At 35.3% G+C, this 20,122-nt stretch overlaps 1 protein-coding gene across 3 annotated transcripts in view; it reads right to left on the minus strand.

The window, feature by feature from the left end:
• The window catches only part of PTPRA (protein tyrosine phosphatase, receptor type A), a 114,882-nt gene that overhangs the window by 93,755 nt on the left and 1,005 nt on the right, over positions 1-20,122 (minus strand). The window lies entirely within an intron of this gene.

Here is a 20,122-nt window from a genome sequence, read left to right on the forward strand (position 1 = left end):
TGCACATATCGTATCCATAATACATATCTGTGATTTCAAATTTTAATTTCTTTAAAGTGGAACAAGAACTTATAGCTGTGAAACGACTGAGTGTAGAACTATTAATATGATTTCCCCTCCCCCAATCTTTTGCAGCGGTCCCCAGCCTTTCTGGCACCAGGGACCAGTGCTCCTACAAGATCTAATGCCTGATGATCTGAGGTGGAAGTGAGGCAAGGATGCTAGCGCGGGGGAGCGGCTGCAAATACAGATGAAGCTTTGCTTTCTTGCCCGCCGCTCACCTCCTGTTGTGCTGCCTGGTTCCTAACAGGCCACAGACTGGTACCTGTCCGCAGCCCAGGGATTGGGGAACCCGTTTTAAGGTGCTCATGCCCACAACTAATAAGACAGTAATTTGGGGGGAGGGAGAAAGAGACTTGTGTTTATCCAATTCTTTCAAGATCTTCAACTTAGTTTTCTTAAAAACAATTGTTTTTTTGTACTCATATTTCATTAGTTTATATGACATTTAACTAGGTTATGAAATTACAATAAGTCTAACTGGTACAAGCAGGTTTGGAACATACTGAGCCCTCAGAGTATAAAATTCAACTAGTGATTACAGAATGCAAGATACACTAGAGAGTAGTCTACCAGCCATGAGTAGATTCTTATTTTAAGGATCATTCAGTATACTCTAGAGAAAGAATTAAGAGTGTGGTTAATTTAGTAATTTGGATACTCTACAATCTGGTGATTATTTGTGCATAGTCTAAATTAGCAATCCTTAAGTTTCCCCCTCAAACAGCCCACTGTTGCAACGCCATTTATTAAATACTCCATCCTTTCCTCCCTCATTTTTAAATGCTATTTTTATCACATTCTAAATTTCCATTCGTGTCCAGGTCTGTTTCTACGCTTACTATTCTGCTCTAAATACTTGTTTGTCTATTTTAATATGAATGTCAAACTGTCTTAAACACTTCTAACTTTCTGGAGAGTCAAGTGTCACATACTCTCCCCATTGCTACTGCACTCCAATAATTTTTCTTTTTCAAAATTTTCTCAACTATTGAATTTACTTTTCCAAATGAACTGCATGTGCAATTTGTCAACCTTTCAAAAAGGTTCACTCTACTGGGCTTACAAAACAATTTGCATTAAATATGCAGAATAATTTGGGGAGCACTGACATCTATATGGTATCTCTATAATATGTAAGTCTTTTGCATTCAAGAACATAGCATAAATATCTAATTTATTTACATCTTTTCTAAAATCCTCAGTAAAATTTTAAGGTTGTCTTCATATTAGTTTGCATATTTCTTTTCAAGTTAATTTGTGCTCTCATCTATCTCTATATCATTTTTTAAAATTTAAAATTCTACTAGTGTAGCACTTAACACTTGTATAACGAATTAAGTTTTGTAAGTAGACATCATCCTCACTTCTTCAGCCTTCTCCACTCACACCTCAAGAAGCTGTCAAGGGAAGAGGATGCATCTTATTCTCCTTTGAAATCCTGGTACCTAATAGCTATCTTTCCAAAACTGACAAATATCTTGCTAAGTTATGTAAACCCAACACTAAATCTTTAAAAAGGACAAGAAAACAGATGGTTTATTCATTTGGGGTAAGGGAGAGATCCCTAAATTTTCCGTCACCCTTGTTAACCTACAAAATAGTACATATGTCAAAAATACCTACCTTCCTTTCTTGGAAGGTCTTTCATAACAAGACCTTTCAGACCTTTGTACTGAAGGTCTTTCAGTACAAATCTTCTCTGAATTTATTTTTATCTTTAAAACCTCATCAATAATTCTATTTCTTATGTATAAATGGAACAGTCAACATTTGCTGAGCGCTATAAATTAGGCAAGTTACATAATTTAATCCTCACTGCAACTCCCTAAAGTGGATGTTATTATCCCCCATTTTGCAGATGAGGAAACTGAGGCCCAGAGAGGTTAAGTAACTTGCCCAATGTTACATATCTAATAAGTAGCAGAGATGGGATTTGAACCAAGGCAATTAGCTTCAGAACTCTTTTAACATTCTGAATTTATAAAGTCAAAAACAAAAAAGAAATTCTTCAAATTATAATTAGGAATGTTTTAAATTATTCTTTAAAAAGACTAACCACTAATAATTCTGTATTTTAAAGACCTTCTGTTTAAATTAGAGATAAAAATCTTTAGTTAAAATCACTGCAGTTTTGTTTAGCAATCTGTTAATACCTAACTGAATCACTTAAATCTGTTCAACACTCTCAACTCCCCTCTGGGATGACCTGGAATCATTTGGCACCAACGTTCCCAAAATGTATTATTAAAGAATCTCATGCTTTTAAAAGAAAGGATCAGACCAGTGCTGGCAGCTGCCAAGAATGAGTTTACCGCCTGGTTTCCATGACTGCATCAATCTGCAACCAGTGCGTAAGAGAGAAGATGTATCCTTGGAAACCAACTCTGCTTCCCTCAATAAAGAAAGGAAGTAGGAAAAAAAAGAAAGAAAAAGCTTCAGAATTATTTAACTTGTATTTAATGTGCTCACTGCACATGATAATCATGGGTAAAAGTCCTGCCCAACAAACTTATGAGAAAGTTATGTGGCACCTGGTGGAAAACCCCTAATTGTTTTACAGAGAGTATCTTATGATCCATATACAATATTTTGGTTTCAACTTTTAAAAATCACAATACAAGCTGAACCAATAAGAACTTCATTACTATCTAATGGGAACAATATTTAGTACCCCTAATATCCTTACTATGCAACAGCACATACAACAGCATATACAACTACCATCTAAATTCTCCACACACATCTTGTATATCTAGAAGTGTCCTTTGTTTTAGACATTGTAAATTGTGAAATTTCAAAATGGAAAGTTTTTCCAAATTTGGGAGCAGACTGAATATATACTTATGGAAATACCTATACTTCATTAGTTACAGATCCATTCACCTCAGCTACATTTTTAAGGCAAGAACTTCCTATGAAGTGCAAATGAGCTTTAATGAAATATATTAAGCACTGCCTCCCAGGTTTTCATAAAGCAGGACCCTTCTTCCCTGTAGCTATAAATATACTTCCGGTCGTCAACAGCAATGACTGGAGCAAGCCCCAGTTCAAAAGAACTAAAAATACATTATTGTACATACATATCCTTTCTTCTGCTACCCACCCACCATTCCAAGAGAAACTGACAGAAGAAAATGCAGAGCTTTTGTTGAGAGCAGTGCAACTGTAATTTTTCTCAAAAAAAAGAAAAGACTACTTTCAATTGAATGATGTCTAGGGTAGTATTAATGAGCTATTACAGGGTCAGAGTAAATTTTTAAATTTTTGGAAAAGCTATCCCTGATCACAAGTTATATTTAGTATTTCATTAACTGATATTTGGGGACTGGTGTCATTTAATTAAACCATATTAACAGAATTCATGTATATTAGAATCAAGCAAAGTGAGAATTAAACTCTCTGTATATGTTTTGTATATGTTTACATGCATATGTATGTATATGAATAAAAATACTGCAAACCTTCCAACTACAAACTCCAACATCTGTGTTTCGTTTCTGCCTGATAGAGGTTGTTTCCATTACTACAGTAATAACAGCTCTTGCTGTTTACCTGCCTGTGGCTCTTTCTGCCTCCTGACTGACCCTGGTGCTTATCCCATGTGGCCCTGCATAGCATAGTGTCCCGCCTGCTTCTAGGAAATTATGAGTAATAAACATTCTTCAATGGCACTGACTTCTTCAAGTCCTCACTCAGTCATATCTATAAATTAAATCCTGGGTACATTTTAAAACACTATCCTACCTCTGACCTCTAAAAGAACCGAAAAGCAAAAACACCCGAGTAGCAAGGAACATACGAACACGGAAAAAAATAAGAAAAATAAAAAAAGTGATCAAAGAATGATGGAGACATGAAAAAAAGGCATGGGAGCCAGCTTGAAAGGGTTCTGGAAAGATATGAGCATCAAAATAAAGCAAAAATGAATAAAATAGGAATTAAGGAGTCCATGCTAATGCTTAAATGATTTTTTAAAAAAGCAGGAAGAGAAGCTTTTCCCTTCAGTGAAATGCCATACGATGAATGCAGAAGGGATGCTGAAATTTTTAAAATTCACCATCTGGCAACCACTATAGTAATAACTGATTCAGCCACGAACCGTCAATGCATGCTAAAACTGGTAGGTGAAAATTTGATGAGAAATGGACTATTTAAATAGCCTCAAAGTATCAACTGACAAAATGTATATTATTTACATATTAGTGCAAAACAGTTTTGAACTAACTTTACACTGTATAAACTTATCAGACAACATCTTAACCAAGAGGTAACATTTAACATAACTAGCAATAGGACAAATTGATATGTGCCTTCTAATATGATACAATGAGAAGAACACAACATCATGCTTGTGGTTTTCCTGCCAAAAATGCATAACCTAAATCTATTTGAGAGAAAACATCAGACTAACTCAAGGTGAGGAACATTCTACAGAGTAACTGGTCTATTCTTCAAAAATGGCAAGATCACTAAAAACAAAAAGACTCAGGAACTATTCCAAGTTGAATGAAACTGAAGAGCCATGATGACTGAATGTAAGGCGTTGTCCTGAATGGTCTCTGAATCAGAAATCCAAGGTGAAAAGGAAGAGGTTTTCTGATTTTGTTTTGTGGAGGGGGAGTTGGTTTTCTATTGTTCTTCTGTTTTTGATTTAAATAACATAACTGAGATATCAGTGAAATTTGAGCACTGTCTATGAATTAGGTAGTAGTATTATATCAATATTTTAATGAATGTGCTGTGGTTACACAGAAGAGTGTCCTTGTTTTTTAGGAAATACACATTAATTTAGATAATAATAGAGTATGTCTGGAACTTATTTCTCAAATGATTCGGAAAAATTGTATAGAAAGAAGGATAAAGTGACAAAGATAAGGCAATTATGGCAAAATGTTAACTATTTAACATTAACAATGCAGAATATGGGTGAAAGATATACTAGGCCAAACAGCAAATAAATAACAATTTCCAAAGGACTGAAATTGTAAAGGCCATATTCTTTAACCACAATGCAATTAATCTATAAACCTACTACAAAAAGATAAATAGAAAAACCTCATGTTTGAAAATTAAGACACAAATAATCCATGGTTCAAAGAAGCAAGCCACAATAGGAATTAGAAAAAAGTCAGACTGTCATTGAAAAAAAATTCTAATCAAAATATTAGTAATCTGATGCCATCAACATATAAGATAAAAAAAGATAATACAGTACACATCAATGAAATGTATTGCTAGGGGCAAGAGGGAAGGAGAAATGGGAAGTCACTGTTTAAATGGTACAGTTTCAGTTGGGGATGATGAAGGTGGATAGTGGTGATGGTAACACAAAAATCGATGTGAATGTACTATGAACCGTATACTTAAAAAGTTAAAATGGTAAATTTTGTTATGTATATTTTACAATTAAAAATTAGATAAAACAATGAGCTTTAAAAAAGAATAAAGCAGTATTTTCTCATAAAAATGATTAACATAACTCGTATTGACAACTTAAAGAAAAATCATATGACTATCAATAGATGCAGAAAAAGCGTGGGATATAATTCAACATACATTCATAAAAAGCATTTTGTAGACAAGGCATGGAAGGGAACTCCCTTAATCTGATAAATGGTATCCCAGCCACACTGCCCTAAGATTCACAGGGTTGGATTCAACAGACTCCTGCCAGATCAGATAACACTCATGGAATATAAAATCCTGTAACCTTCTTCTAAAATTCTATCACATTATTTGAAATGTAAAAGGCAGAAAAAGAAGTTACCTCCAGGGATTGTTTTATAAACTATCTAAATGTCTAACCAATGTACTATATACTTGAATAATAATAAATAATAAAAGAAAAAAATAAATAAGAAGTTAACTCCATTAAGCCAATAAGCATTGTTTTGATGTCAAGAACAATGATCTCACCAGAAAAAAAACAGATCTTCTAAGTTACTATCAGAAAAAAAAAAAAGGCTTAAGATCAACAACTTTAAAATCAAAATCATCATTTTGGGCAGGAAGTCAATAACCAACAATTTCTTTAAATACTACAGTTCTGCTTTCTACAGCTATCTCTTCCAAAGAGTTGTCCTGTTGGACTCATCAGGAAATTACACTGTTTGAAAGTAGGCATTTCACAGGTGGATTACTGATATCACTCTATAGCCAAAATGAATGCCTGGGTACTTCAGCTTTGACGTTTTTTCAGATGAAACTCATTCAAGTCATGCTCTTTTCAATTTTAGAGAAGGTTGGAGCCTGATCTATCCATTCGTTTGTGGGCTGCAGCACTCAAACTCTTTTCTGATAACCATCTTGGTCCTGCCTGCAGTTGCTCCAAGTAAAGATGGACTCATCATCTATTCAAGCAATGTTGTCTTTAGACTCCTTCATTGTCAAAGTAAGTTGGATTTCTCGTTAATCAGCAACTGATTTCAAAGTTTCTTTTTCTAATTCAATGAAATTCGGTTATGAGAAATGACGTGTAGAAAACTGCCTTCATTTGGACATTTTTGGACTCTGTTTAGAATGAGTAAAGCTGTAACAAAATTACAATATCACTACTGCAGTTTCTCAAATTTGAGAGATACAGATCCCTTTTAAAGAAAATTCTTAACACACTTCCAATGCTAAGTTAAAATTTTTTTCAACGTATAAATATAAATATAAAACTATCATACAGCTACAGGATCAAAACAAATTTACAAATTAAACATAAAAATAGAAAACCAATGAAATTCAAATTAACAATAGATAAAAACAGATTTAATGCAGAAATTAAATCACCACTCACAACAAAGATATGGTATTGACTACCACACAGGTTTTTTTTTTTTTAAGCTTAGCATGTCTAAACACATACACCATATAATACCAATTCTCCCACCACTTTCCCATTCACCCAAGTTTCCCTGTGTGCCCAGTACTACTTGGCCTTCCACTGGTCCCACAAACTACTTACTTCCAAATAAAGAACTATATAACCAATGATCCTAAACATCCAAACATGGGCACTGAAACTGTGTGGTAATAGTTATAAGGTGGACAGCCATTTATATGCTTATATTTCAGATTACTGAAACTTCTCTCCAAAATATACCCAAGGACCCCCATTTGAGATACTGTACTATAGTATGACTGTAGAGGTATGATTAAAGACATCCTCTACCACATAACACAATACTCCTTTTTAAGAGGAAAATGCCTCAAACCTTAGTGAAAGAAAAGGCTTTTTTCACAACTGATGATAGTTTATATCTTGTAAATCAAGTGAATTTCCTGGAACCGTGTTGCCAGGGCTAATATAACCTGTGATCTCAATACGTGTGTATAGTCTTCTTTATATAACTGCTCAGGATCTAATGATCTGTACTCTGTACTAACATTCTCAGGCTGCCTCTCTCTTACCATAAGACCCTTATTTTCCTTTACTCTGGCTTCTTTATGTATAGATTTACATATATAAAGTTTATTTTTATTAATGGACTAGGTAATCAAGCACACATTATAAAATTCAAAGAATCAAAAGAAAATACACTGAATAGAAGGTATCCTTCCCACCAGCCATCCAGTTCCCTACTCCCAGACGTAATTATTATCAGTTTCTTCAGTGTTTTTCTAGAGAACACCAAAACAGACTCTCTAAACAAACAGCGTTCGCTTCAGCAGCACACATACTAATCTCGCTCGCTCGCTCGCTCTATCGCTCTCTCTCTCTCTCTCTCTCTCACACACACACACAATGGTATTATATGTATTGTAGTAAATTACTTCAAATTTTCATTAGAATGAGTTAAATCATAAGAACTGCCTTCACTGGTCCTAATATTTTAGAAATTACAATGTTTTAGAATTGAATAATTTTAGAAATAGAAGAATCTTAAACCATCAAGTCCCTCATCACTTTACAGACAATACTGTGACCCAGAGAAACTTGCCTAAAGTCACATGACTAATCGGTACTGCCAAAAATAGAGCTAAGGTCTGCTAACTCCAAACCCCTTCTCTTCATCCAAGGTGTACTCAAATTTCTTTACATTTTCCATAATCATCAGGTGTTTAATTTGTCTTAACCATACAAAGTTGGAAGCAGGAAGTTCTCCCTTGTAATGAATCTTTTCTCAGGGGATGAGACAATGGTTATCTGAGTTTAAGTTGTTTAGTCACCATCTGTACAAAGATTTGTCCACAGCAAACCCAACAGCATAGATATATCATCACTAACATTCTTGGTAATTTCCAAGAAATAAAGTTGAAATTTAGTGTAGACACATAGCCCTTCAAATCATCAAAAGAAAAAAAAAGTTATATTACAGACTCTCACATTTTGGTTTTAGTAAATACCTGTTCATCAACAAACATATCTGTTTACTAAATGCCTGACACTTTGCTCAATGTTCAACACAAATGTATTGAACTTCTAATAGAATAAGACATGCTCCTCAATAAACTACCAGGAATTAAACATGAAACAAGTAATTAAAATACATTGTGTTCAAAACTTTAGTCGTTATGTCAACCCTAAAAGGAGGAAAAAGTTTCTAGAATTCAGGACATTTCACTAAGTAGGTAATACTTTGGCTGGGTCTAGAAAAATCAATGGTAGTATGGTTAAGTTTTTGTCTAATTAATTCAGTTTCAAAGAGAAAGATAAACTGAATCATATACATATATACAGTCTTTGGCAGCGACAGTGAAGGTTGTAAACTAGTAGCACAATGTGTTATAAAAAACTGATTGCAACTCCTTGATAGGTCATGGAACCTCTACTGTGGCACAGGACCCAACAGATCTATTTCTGAGTCATACTGCCTGCCTAGCCTCCAAACACATATTTGAGTTTGCACCCCCAGACTAACTTAATGCCAAAGATAAGGGAGATAAAAAGAGCAAAGGAGAAGAAAAATGCTTTTCTTAAAAACCTTTTGAATTGTGAGGCATTTCAAGGGCTTAAAGTTTCTTTTTTAAAAGTATTTTCTAGTTTTGGAATCAGAAAATAAAACCTACATACTAGAAGAGGAAAAAGCAGGAATAATAAAAAGATAGCGTTAGATGTTGTTTAGGCTCACTGAATAGCAAAATGAACTCACCTGCTGCCACTGAAGTCTAAGTACCATGAAACCGTGCCTCAGTAAAATTACATATTACTACATATTTTGGACCACCAGAATCCTTTTAAAACCATTAATCTGCACGTGCCGATATGTGGATTATCATACAATATAAGTGTATGGATGATCACACCAATATAAGTGACTTGATAGAAATAAACACAAGATCTATACCTAGATCAGACTTGGGGCAATCAATAAGGTAACACTGACTGGAGGAGCAATTCTTTTCTAAGAAATTATTATGCCAGGTAAAGAAGAGGGAGATAGGCAATCCAGCTAAAGGCAGAGGGTATGGAAAAGCATAGTCAATGGGTGGTGGGAACTGGGAAAAGGTAAGGCTAAAAGATAAAAAGGGGTTGGAATGCAAAAGCTTGCTCTGATAAGTTTTGGATTTTATTCCAAGGATTTTAAACTGGGGAGTGTTGTGATTAGATAAGGAAGTCAGAAAGATTGGCAGCAATGTGATAAATGACCTGGAACAAGGAAGTATTGAATAGACAACTAGGGAACTCACAGCAGTCATGTAAGTGAGAAGGATCTTGAAATAAGGGACAGAAGAGATGGGGGAAAGCAGGCAAATCTGAAAGATATTAAAGAGGTAAAACAGACAGGACCGCATCATCAATCAGATGAACATCGTCCAGGTTTCTGGTTTGGGTTACTGGGCTATGCCATTCATTGAGATAGAGATTATAAAAATAATACATTTAAAAGGAAGATGAGGTCAATTCTAAGCCTGTTGTAGGTGCCTGGGAAACAGTCCAGTGAAGATGACCAGTTGGTTGTTGGTTATGATCCAGTCTGTGCTGAGGACAAACGTTCTCCTATTCAGTAAGAATAGAAGCTGAAACCATGGGAATAGGCATGTGCTTCCAGGAAGAACGTGTCAGATGAAACACAAGAGGGCTGAGGATAGGATCATTGGTAAGTTAAACGAAGAGAAGAGGGACCTAAGGGAACTGAGGAGTAGCCACAGAGGTAGAGAAAAACCAGGGAAATATGTCACAGAACTCTAAGGAAGAGAGTTCATGGAGTAAACACTGAATATTCTATCACATTTACTCAATTCTTCTTCTCTCATCCCTCTCCCATCTTTTCCTCTATTAAAGCCAAGAAGATAAAAGTTATTTTATGATAATTCATACAGCTACACTGTATATTGACCACCTACTACAGAGGAAAGACAGATGATCAAGATCATATACTATTTCCTAACATTAATAAATGACCTGGAACAAGGAAGAATTGAGTAGACAACTAGGGAACCCACAGCAGGGTTTCCTATGTGCTAAGAACTGTGCTAAGCACTTGACATGAACTACCTAATCCTTAAAACAAACATGCAGCAAAAAAAAAGTACTATCGTTGAACCCATTTATTAGGTGAGAAAACTGAATCTCAGGTGAAGTACTTTGCCCAACTTCACAAAGCATGGCAGGTATGGGATATGAACCTGAGTCACATCCAACTCCCCAAATTAAAATAACTATAGACAAAATCCAATTAGATTTGGAAAAAAATTAATTTGAAAAAAAAAATACATACGGGGGGTTGCAAAACAAACCCTAGATATGGGATTCCCTGACTGATGCCAAATATAGGACTCTACTATAAGGAAGGGCACCTCTTAAGTAGAATTATTCTAGAAACATAGAGACCTTAGTTCTCTTCTTAGTCTTGAACCTCTGACCAATAAATAACTCTATTGTTGTCCTGTATTTTCAATCCAGTAATCTTGGCTCTCTTAGATGGAGAAGCTGTCTTCCTTAATTGGGTAAGTGACATTATAACTCCAGAAGAAAAAGATGTGAGCAACAAGATGAGGCATATCAAACCCATGGTATTAACTGCATTAAGTTTAGGATATGTGTTTTTCAAATGTTGGTAATTCAAATTCAGCTAATGAAAAACTCTGGAAGTCTTAAGAGAACCTGTTTTACCACATTTATAAGTTTAATTTCTTAGTATTGCTCAAGTGCTTAAGGAGATTCTGCTTGTTAAGATAGTAACTCTGACCTGTCAAGGACTGGTTGTTCTTGACAAACTGAAAGTATAAATATATTTTAAATATCTAAGGAAATTTAATTCACTAACAAAGAGGTATGAAAGTATTTAATCTGTTAAGCTTGAATTAAAGCTAATTAAAGAGAGTGAAAGTTACTGTTCTTATTTCTATAAAAAAAATTACAATGCCTACAGTAACAAAACTAAAAGAAAACTAGGTTTTTAATTTGCTAAATACGAGTATTAATTTGAAGCCCAAGTAATTTTAAATAGTCCTTGCCATGCAACTAAAGCCCCACTCAGACATCAAAAACACAGATAACCAAGCCGCTGTTAACCACTACTTGCCCTACAGCAAACTTCTTCAAAGAAGAACCTTTGAAAACTAAGTTCAACTGAAAAAGTATGAAGTATTTAAGCAATTTCTCCCACTACACTGGAGAAACAGAACTGAACACCATATAAACCCCCACCAAAGGTAAGAACACATCTCAATCTGTCCTAACACTCATTCCTTTTGATAAACATAAAATTCTCATATCCTCCTTTATTGTAAGTTGAAATGTCTAACTTAAGTAACTCTTATATGGGCATGTATTATTTCCAGAAAGTTTCACAAGTACTGTTCATAGTACCTGGGATGCCTCCGGAAAGGAAAATGTGGAAGGTAGGGGAAAGAGAATTACCTTTTACTGTATATTTCTAATATTATCTATTTTAACATGTACAAGTATTAATCATTCAAATGCACACTTGACTTTAAATGAAGGAAACTTAAAAATATAAACACTGATTGAAAAACAAAAACCTATGTTTTTTCCTTTTTCTTCAAAAGGGCTTTTTCAAACTTACCTCCTCCCCACCACAGTCAGAAACCACTATTGAAAATGACCACCTTAGAGGTTTACAATTGCTGCCAATAGCACTATTGTTTAACTAGATATGAACTATAGCAGGGATTTCCCAACCCCCAGGCCGCTGAATGGTACTAGACCGCACAGCAGGAGCTGAATGGAGGGCCGGGGCAAGGGAGCGATATTTCACCTGTATTTGCAGCTGCTCCCCAGCGCTAGCATCGCTGCCTCAGCTCTACCTAAGATCATCAGGCATTAGTTTCTCAAAGGAGCACTGGTCTCTGGTGCCAAAAAAGACTGGGGACTGCTGAACAGAAGAAAAAGGATCTTCTATGATTTCTACCAACTAGTAGCAAGATGCTGGGCCAGGCTAACAACCCAGGCTGGAGAAAGAAACACTAGCTGGAAGTCACTGTGAATTCAGCCCCTGTAAACAAAATTAGCAAGTCCAGGTGGGAAGTAAGGAGCACTGATTTCAGGGATTGGCCTCACTCCCTGAAAGGTAGGTAAAGCATTCACATCATGGAAAGGGCCACCAGAACAGAAGCATCCCTGTAAAAACTCTGCCTCCCTCCTCATATACCCCCAATTCCTTTTAGAAGAACAGTGGAAGTCCTGGAACTATTCCATATTGCTCTGGTAAAAGTACTGCTAATACATCAATGAAAGACATTCTCTTTATTAATGGTCTGAATTAATACAGTTACAATACGATATTACGCCACCTGTCAACCAATGTTTAAAAACTAATTGCTGGTTAAGTTATTTGTCAATCAATATTTGAGAACTACTTGCACAATTCACAGCAGCTAGGTTTCAACTTCTTCCCACACTCAAAAAGCTCAATTCACTATCATCTCTTCCAAAAACCCAGATACCTGGAACCCTACTAATGCTTCTACTACTTAAATCATACTTATCCACATATTTCCATTCACATCACCACTCCCCCTACCCCAAACCAATCCAGAACATCATTTTCCCTAGCCAAATCTGCTCTAACAATCACTAAATTCGTCTCTGTGCTGTCCAGTTTATACTTCACAGTAATGACAATCAAATCTTTTGACTACACACCAGCCAATCAACCAACTAATGTGCACATTCGGAACGTATGTTCACCTAAAAATATGACAAAGGTACTAATACATATGAATACAACAAAACATTCTTTTTCAAATGTAATAAAATAATATGTTTTTATGTGAATTTGTAAGAGTAAGCATAAAACCATTACTGCTATCCTTAAAATATTAATATTAACCTTCTTTTAAAAGCATTTTAGTGTGATCCATGATCACGTATTTTCATTAAGTTTGAAAATTCTCGTTTTAATATATTTTATAGAGCTATCTGAAAATAAGTTTCAAATCAATACTTGCTTTTAATGGGTATTATAACCAAAAAAGAAACATGAGTCCAAAAGGTAGAAGTGCTATGGTTGTGATTACTAAATCATGATATTTAGGTTTCCAAACTCATTCAATTATACATTTTCCTTTAAATTGGGCTAGAAAATGTCCATCTTCCCTGATGCAATTACTCCTGAAAACTAATCAGAAAAGTTAGCCTTTTATTTCTAACAAATAGATTTGAAACCCACTAAAACTATTCACTTGGAGTATTTTTTTTAAGTTTTTACTATAGGAATTTTGAAACATACACAAAAGTAAAACAAACTCTATAATAAACCCTTATATATCTATTATTCAGCTTCAATAATTATCAGTATATGGTACACTACCTATAACCCTCCAAACAATGAATTATTTTAAAGAGCATGCCTGACATCATTTCATCCATAAATCAGCATTTATCTCTATTACCTCTATTCTTTTAATACTATTATCATACCTTAAAATTTTTAAATAATTGTTTAAAAAATCACCTAATATACAAGTGGTATTCAAATTACTCCCAATGCTCTCATAAATATCTTTTTATAGTTGGTTTGTATGAAGCAAGATCTAAACAAGGTCCACACATTAATGTCTCAAGTCTTTTCTAATCTGTAATATTTTCTAAACTTTTTTCTTGCCATTTATTTGAAGTTGTTGGGTTCATCTATACTATAGAATTTCTCACATTCTGAATTTTCTAATTATATTCTGTAAACTGGTTGTTAGAGCTAGAGGATTAATCAGAGTCAGGGTTGATTTGATAGGAAGGGAGAACATTTAATGAATGATGTTACATTTTTCCTATAGTGCTACATCGAGGAACGTAAGATTTGGTTATTCCCATTTTGGAGATGTTATGATTGATCAGAAGACTGTCAGTCTGATTCTTCTATTATAAAGCTCCCTAACAGTTTGAAGAGCCTCTGATATCAATGCTTAGGCCCTTTATTACATAGATTATCTGGACATTATTTTGGAATACATTTGGAGATTTTTAGCAGGTAACAAATTTATGTTTCCAAGCTTATCAAGTGTAAAATTATGAATTTTTATAGGTGCAATAAAATCAGAATGAAATTGTGAGTCATTAGAGGAATGCAAATCAAAACCACAATAAGATATCACTTCACACCCACTAAGATAGCTATAATAAAAAGACAGAATAACAGGTGCTAGTGAAGATGTGGAGAAACTGGAACCCTTGTGCATTGCTGCTAAAAATGTAAAATGGTGCAGCTGCTTTAGAATAAAGTTTCGCAGCTCCTCTAAAAGTTAAAGAGTTATTACCATTTAACCCAGTAATTCTAATCCTAGGTATATATCCAAAAGAAATAAAAACAGTAACGTGTATATGAAAATTCATAGCAGCATTATTCATAATAGCCAAAAAAGTAGAAACTCAAATGTTCACTAACTGATGAATGGTTAAATAAAGTGTGGTATGTCCATACAATGGAATATTATATTATTAACTATAAAAAGGAATGAAGTACTGATACATGCTACAACATGGAACCATCCCCCCACCCCCAAAAAACATCGTGCTAAGTAAAAGAATCCAGTCACAAAGGCCACATATTGTAGGATTCCATTTTATATGAAATGTCCAGAATAGGCAAATCCAGAGACAGAAAGATTAGTGGTTGCAAGGGGGTGAGGGGAGGGAGGAATGGAGAGTGAAGCTAACGGGGGGCGGGGTGCCGAGTTGCTTCTTATGATGATGAAAATGTTCTGAAATTGGATAAGGTGATAGTTGCACAACTCCATGAATGCACTAAAAACCACTGAACTGTACATTTTAAAAGGGTGAATTTTATGGTATGTAAATTACAGCTCCAAAGAGCTCATTTTTTTTTAATTACAAAGAAAATGCTATCTCATAGTACCTTTCTAAGAAAAAAGCAGTTACTTTCTCATTCACTATTAAAACAATACCTTCACTTGAAGAGACAGATTAAGGATATTAATTTTTCAAAGAACATTTGCCAGGTAGCCACTTATCAGGAAAACTCTGATTTTTTTTTTTAAAGAAAAATGCATAATATCCACAACTCTATCACAAGATAACCAATAAGTGATATTCTGCCTAAACAGCCATGAAGAGGCACTGAATGAACTTCATTTTTTATTCAGTCAAAGCAGCTGTTCTATCAGTAGTTTACATTTAGACAATTATTCCATATAGTACAACTTTCCTCTAGTAGCTCACAAAATAATGGATTTTCTTTGGATTTAATTATTAAAAGAGAATCTCGCATATACTAAGACATGCTAGAAGCTTCTATACTTTTATAACTATATAGCAAATCTCTCACACTGCAAAATTTATATTAATATTGTTTGGTCAAATTGTCAACATTTTCTACGCATCTTACAAAAGTATTTGTTGACAAAGGAAAGCACTTTGTTTTCTTGACATATTATTTTCCATGTACTATATCAGTCTTTTTATTAAGTAGGTGCTCTTTTTGGTGGTGGCAGGGGGACAAGACAGGAAGAACTTGCCAATGGTCTTTTTAAGAACAAGAAACTTAAAATATATATTTTAATCATTAGGTTAGTAAAATTTTGTACAGCGTATGATTAAATAGCCTATGACTTTAAACATCATTGGGGGGGCGGGGGAATGTAGAGGTTCTCTTTATGCTCCAGATGCTTAATTTTCAAAAGTCTTGGTGCTAGTGATAGACTCAAATTTTATTATTTAACATCTCAAGGTTCTACATACTCTTAAAGTAAGATTCCTATTAATGACAGATGAAGTAAATCCATGTTTTAAATAGGTTCTTGATATTTCCAATGTAATAAAGGCTGACTTATTTAATCTGATTTAATAGCTCACTAAGAGTTCATAATAGGAGATGGACAAGGATCAGCTCTGCTATTTTGTTTGCTTGTGCTTGCATTATTAGTATTTTCTTCAATCACTGGTTTCTTTGCAGAAATCATTTTAAGCCTCTTGTCCATTTTGTGAAGGTTTAATGAGAACTAGATAATATAAACTGTTATCAATATGTTGCAATACGCTGAAAGCAAATGTGTGAATATGACTGTTTGCTCACTGAAGAACTCCTCTTTCTTCCTTCAGGACATTCAAAATTAGCATGTTAACACTGTTGGACCTACAGACCCAAGAAGATGCCAATAGAATCCCTAAATTTAACGTTTTATTATTTTTAGATAAAAATAAGAAAGAGCTCTAAAATTTTCTTCCAACAGTGAATCATCTTATCAACCTGACTATGAAAACTACCCTCTAGATTGCAGCTGCAGTGAACTTTTTACAACTGCAAATCTGATCAGTTCACTCTCCTTAAAATCATTCAATGGCTTAGCTCTACCTTCAGGATAAAGTCCAAAATCCTTGCATGGTGTATGGGGCCCTCAATTCTGGTCCCTGCCTCTCTAGTCCAGTGGCTCTCAACCCTGGCTGCATATCAAAATCACCTGGGGAGTTAAAACATATACATACACATTCTCAGATCCCACCCTAGACCAATTAAATAAAAATACCTGGGAGTAGGACATTTGCATAGCTGATTTTTTTATAAGTTCCCCAGGGTAAATCTAAAGTGCAGTCAGGGTGGAGAACTACCCCCTCCTATTCATGTTGGTCAGTTTCTGGTGTTCACCAACCTCTCAATTAGGCCTCTGCTACTCCAAGTGTGATACACCCACCAGCAGCATCTGTCTCACCTGGGAGCTGGTTAGTCATGCAGAATCCCAAGTCCCACCCCAGACCTACTGAATCAGGACTTGGCATTTTAACAAGATCCCCAGATGGTTCCTGTGAATATTCAAGTTAGCGAAGCTTTGCCCTAAGGTACCAAACCCCTTCCCAGCTTAGGACCTTTGTTAAGCGCTGTTCACCTGCAAATGCTGTTTCCTGTTGAACTTCTCTGGCACTCCCAAGACATCCTATTCTTCCTCTTTGATTATATTTGTAATTACCTTAAGATGATTAATGTCTGTCTACTGCTTTAGCTCTGTAAGTGTCACGAGGAGAGACATTACATCCATGATACTCTGGAGTAATCCCCCCACTCCTGGCACAATGTCTGGTATTTTCAAGTGAACAGCATATAGTTTTATGTTTCATACCAATATGATCTTATCCTAAATTTCCACAATATTTCTGTCCCATCAACAATGCCTTTCTTCAAAAATAAGTTAATTTTAGCCACATAACTCTTGGATAAGATATATATCACAGCATTGTATTTAATTTCAAAATCTAAAGAGCTACTGGTCTTTTTTCCTAAATAAACGTAAATTAAACCTAATTCAAAGTACCATTACATTTGTTTTAAATTAATAAAATCAAATATTGGCTCTTGTTTGTAATAGCATTGGCTGGATTGTCAGGGCTACATCAATTGCTGATGGTGCTGTAAATTACTTCAACCTTCTCAGAGAGGAATTCAGTACTGAAGCCATATCCTGACTCCCTGAACCCACTTTAGGGGTAAGAGTCCAAAAAAATAATCCAAAAGAATACCTGCACAAGGGTGCTCAGAAGTATCATTTATAATAGTAAAAAGGAGAAAAAACAAAAATAAAAAAATAGAGTGCACGAACTACAGCTATCAATGCACATTCTGTGACTTAAAATAATAAAGACACATAAATGAATATAAAATAGTTGAAGCTATTCAAGAATACAAAAATCATTCCGTATGTACTGATTAACTATAAAAAAAATCTACGCCTGTACATTGACACAAATGGATATGAATTTAGAGTACAATAAATAGTTTAACTTTTAATGGAATTCTCTTTCTATAGAGACTTCATTAAAGCAAATTTTAATGTTGAGTTATTTGTGGATTTGCTAGTCAGTTTTATTAAGTTAGTGTTATATTACTGTTGTACTCAGACTCACTAAAAAAACATTTCTTCAGCTTTGGCATTTGGGAACATTTATTAGTTATTAAACTAGAAGTAAAAAGACAAGATTCTATATTTGGCCAGCTTCCTGCTTATTAACTCAAACTTCACCTGTATCTCATTTTTTCCACATGAAGGTGGAGAAAAATAATGCAACAATGTTTACAAATCGACTGAGCACCTCCAATGAAAGGTGTTGGGCAAATACAAATATCAGAGCTGCTTTAAAAACAACCACCACCCACACTGACTGTCTTGCACAAATCACTTTATTTTTCTGAGCCTCAATGTTTCCCTCTGTAAACTGAAAGGAATACACTAGATTCACATGGGAGAAAAGAAGCTAAATGAGAGAAATGTAAGCATATGATATCTAAAAAAGCACCCCAAACAATCCTGATGCATATTTTGATGAAGATATGCTGAGTCCCATTCACATTTTTGGCAGAAAGGATAAATTAGGACATCTTCAAAGGGGTGGTGATTTGGCCACACGTCTAAAAATTAAAAATGCACACATATCCTTTGACCCACTATTTCCACTTCTAGAAATACATTGTTCAGACAATTTTACACACAAGCACATAAAGTATGTACAAGAACACTCACTGTAATACTGTAATAGAAAAACCTAGCAACTTACATGTTATTTAACCCAAAGATTAGTTACAAATTATGGTGTAGTCATACAATGAAATAAGTCAAAGAATATTAATAAAGAGAATGAGTGGCTCTATATATACTAATATGGAATGATTTCCTAAATATGTTAAGTAAAAAAGAGCAAGGTGTAACTGGTATGTACCACGGAGGAAGAAGTACGTAGACGTGTCTTTATAAAGGAACAGTGTCTATGTAAGGCACAGAAACTGGAAACCGGCCATCTCTGGGGAGGTCAGGGTAGGAGAGAGACTTATTTTTCTCTATATACCCTCTTGTACTACTGGAATTTTTTTCTTATATATATTTATTATCTTTTCTCAAAACTGAGCAGGATTCTCTCCAGGCCTCCCTCTGGGTCTAAGAGGCTGCGATTCTGCCTCTGTGGGGCCAAGCCATTGCCTCCAAAAATGCAGGGGCAATAGCACCTGGCTCCACACTGCCTTGAATGACCTTTCCAAAGCCCAGCCAGCTCAAGTCCCTGACCTCCTTTAAAATCCTCCAGTGGCTTTCCACTGCCTAAACTCTAACACAGCACACACAGCCCTTCAAGCTTACCCTAATCTCATTTCTCACGCTTCTTCCCTCTACCCACCCCAACTACGTTTAACCTGGCCCTGGCTCCCCAAGGACAGTAAGTTCCTTCCACCTCCAAGCTATTTGTGCTGCTCCTTCTTTGTTGTATCCTGTCCACCACACACACACTCTTATGCACTCTTCATGACCCAAAGTCTCCCTCGGATGAAAGCTTTCTTGGACCATCTGGGATGGGAATGCTCTCTAGAATAAGCCCTTACATGACAATTGAAAGGATTAAACAACTCTGAATGGGTAGGGAGAGGGATAAGGGCAAGGAGAATTGAAGGATTCAGCTAAATGTAAAAGACTAAGTTCAGGGGCCTTGCATGGCTTGACAGGACATTTTCAGCTTCATTCATCCCATGGGAAAAGGAGAGCAAGGGAGTTTTTAAGTAAACAAGTGACAGCATCAGATATGTGCGTTTTGAAAGAGTGGCCAGGCAGCAAGATGTTCGCCCATCTTCCATCCTCAGTCCTCTACCCGCCCACCATCTTCTGGTTCTAAGGCTGCCTTCACAACAAGCAGGTGGCAAGTGAAGAATCTCCCGGGAGATGTAACTTGTTCTACAGC

The sequence above is a fragment of the Pteropus alecto genome, unplaced genomic scaffold (assembly GCF_000325575.1).
Source record: "Pteropus alecto unplaced genomic scaffold, ASM32557v1 scaffold45, whole genome shotgun sequence".
NCBI lineage: Eukaryota > Metazoa > Chordata > Mammalia > Chiroptera > Pteropodidae > Pteropus > Pteropus alecto.